We start from the raw sequence: 2,497 nt of genomic DNA, 5'->3' as shown, positions 1-2,497 counted from the left end.
CCTCAGGGGAGTCACTCTAATTCTCTGGGCCTCTATTTACTCATTTGTTAAAGAGGGAGTATCATCCCAAACACCTTCTCCAGCTCTCAAATGCTATATTATTTCTCTTTTCTAAAAGAGGAAGGAATGAAGGCATTGGTAAAGCCCTGGGCCTGACGGTGCACACACAAGCTCTCTTCAGTAAAATCTGTAAAGTGTGGAACACGTTGCCACTCTCGAGCACCTGCTGACGTGCTGCAGCGATCTGGAGGCACTCGGTGCTCTCTCCTTTTATCCGGTACTAAGCATCCAGCTAATGCTGTCCCCTGAATGCCCAGAATAAAGACAAAGGGAAGCATTGTCTGGGCTCCGAATTCCAGGAAATATTGGTAGTTTTTTCCTTTTTATACACTGTGTTTTAAACAAGGAAAGGCCTATATGGAGATGGAAACCCCAGTATTATGTTTCTAACAATGGTTTTGTGCCCCTGGTTTCCTGGAGTGGGCTGTGTTCTTTCACTATAAAAGAAAGGGCCTTTCTGTTCTCCCAGATATCTGTCTTGTTAGAGTGTTTAGACTGTGTGATCTTGGCTTACAGTCAGAAAGGGGCTTTTGGCTTATTGAATAGGATAAAATCTCTTTTCTATTTTAGCTGCAGAGCTGTGAAAGGAGGGCCAGGGGAGTCAAATCAAAGTGGAGAATACCTATAGAGGCCCACGAACCAGCAATCCAATATGGAAATACATATCTCTATTTAGATTTTATATAATTCACACTGAAAACATAGAATCACATAACCACTCTGTTCCAAAATAATAATTGGGTTGGGTCAGGACTGGCCTGCCAAATGGAGGACTAGAGGTGCCAGTGGGGTTAAACTTTAGGGCTCTGTGGGAAGGTCCCCGTTCTCAAAAACAATTCCCTCACTTCTATGACCTTTTACTATTAGAGGTTCATTTCTTTAGAGTCTGTAGGGTAGGTAGAGTGGAAATAGCCTCTTTCACCCACAAATGAGAGGTTCTAATCTTAGGCTTGAATTTGAGAAAAGAGGATAGTAAGAACTTGAATTGGAGAAGATGCTAGGAGGAGGCAGGAGGACCCAAAAGGACACCGAAGGAAGATGGTGAAGATTGTCAGCCACTTTATATCACACTAATACCATATCGGAGCATGTATGATCAGAAAATAACACAAAAAGTTTGTTACCAGTTATGCTTTGCTTAAAGGAAAGACAGGCTGAAAGGAAGCAGGAATGTGTGGTTTTGTCTCCTCATTTCTTCAGCCAGCGCGGGAATTGGAAGGAAGGTGATGACTTATTTACTCATTCATCTCTTCACCCATTAATTGTGGTAGAGAGCTTTCAAAGATGGCCGTCAATTCCTGCCCTCCCGTACATGCCTGCCATTCCTCTCATCCAGAACTGGGGCTTATTTTCCCCTCTATTTGACTCTGCACTGGCCGGTGACTTGCTTTGACCCATAGAATGTGGTGGAAGAGATGCTATACCTGTTCCAGGCCCAGCCTTGAGGAGGCTGCACCATGCTGTAAAGAAGCTTGGGCTACACTGTTGGAGGCGGAGAGGCCTAATGGAGAAGGGAGGGGCCGTGTACAGGAGCCTGAAGGGCCAGAATTAGAAGCAAAGCCTCTGGGGCCTCCTGCCCAGCCCAGCCACTGTCTTAAGTGCAAATGAGCAAGTGACCTGTTTTCACCACGTGAAACAGAAAAACTGCCCATCTTGTGACACTCCAAATTAATGACCCACAGAATCATAAAGAATGTAAATTGTTGTAGCTTTAAGCCACTACACTGTGGGATGCTTTCTCATCCAGACATAAACAAATGAACATTTAATATATGTTTTTGGTAATTATATCTAAAGGGATTCCTTTTTATTCCAGTCTTCTTTTTTTAAAATTTTATTTATTTTTTAAATAAAGACGGGTTTTTCCATGCTGCCTGGGCTTGTCTCGAACTCCTGAGCTCAGGCAATCCACCCACCTTGGCCTCCCAAAGTGCTAGGATTACAGGTGTGAGCCACTGCGCCCGGCCTATATTCCAGTTTTCTAAACAATATTTTTAATAATAAAAAATTATTGACATTGGTTAAATGACTTTTTGCCTGTATTGAAATGATCATGTGATTACTTTTCTTCTTTAGTCCATTAGTCTTTAATTTGTTCTGAATTTTTTATAGTTTTTCAGTGGGGGTCCTTGCATATCTTTCATTAAATTTATTCCTAAATATTTAATGTTTTTGATGCTTTTATAAATAGTGTATATATTAAAAATATTTTCTAATTGTAACAGTATATCTGAATAAAAGTGATTTTTGAATATGATTTGGTATTCTGTGACTCTGCTAAATTCACCTATTAGTTTCAGTCATTTTAAAAAGTGCTCAGGAGAGAATGTTGTGCCTCCTCCTCGTGGTTTCCAGTGTTCTACACGTTCAGAGAAACTTCTCTAGTAACAAACTACAGAAATGATCCCTGAAAGTATACAATTTTTTTTTTTTTTTT

General features: G+C 40.8%; 1 pseudogene; it reads right to left on the bottom strand.

The window, feature by feature from the left end:
* Positions 1-2,331: 2,331 nt before the first annotated feature.
* LOC119470461 lies at positions 2,332-2,483 on the bottom strand (annotated as a pseudogene).
* Positions 2,484-2,497: the final 14 nt, after the last annotated feature.

The sequence above is a fragment of the Cebus imitator genome, unplaced genomic scaffold (assembly GCF_001604975.1).
Source record: "Cebus imitator isolate Cc_AM_T3 unplaced genomic scaffold, Cebus_imitator-1.0 Scaffold0, whole genome shotgun sequence".
Classification (NCBI taxonomy): domain Eukaryota; kingdom Metazoa; phylum Chordata; class Mammalia; order Primates; family Cebidae; genus Cebus; species Cebus imitator.
The sequence above is the reverse complement of the archived record's forward strand: the minus strand, read 5'-3'. Positions and strand labels throughout refer to the sequence as shown.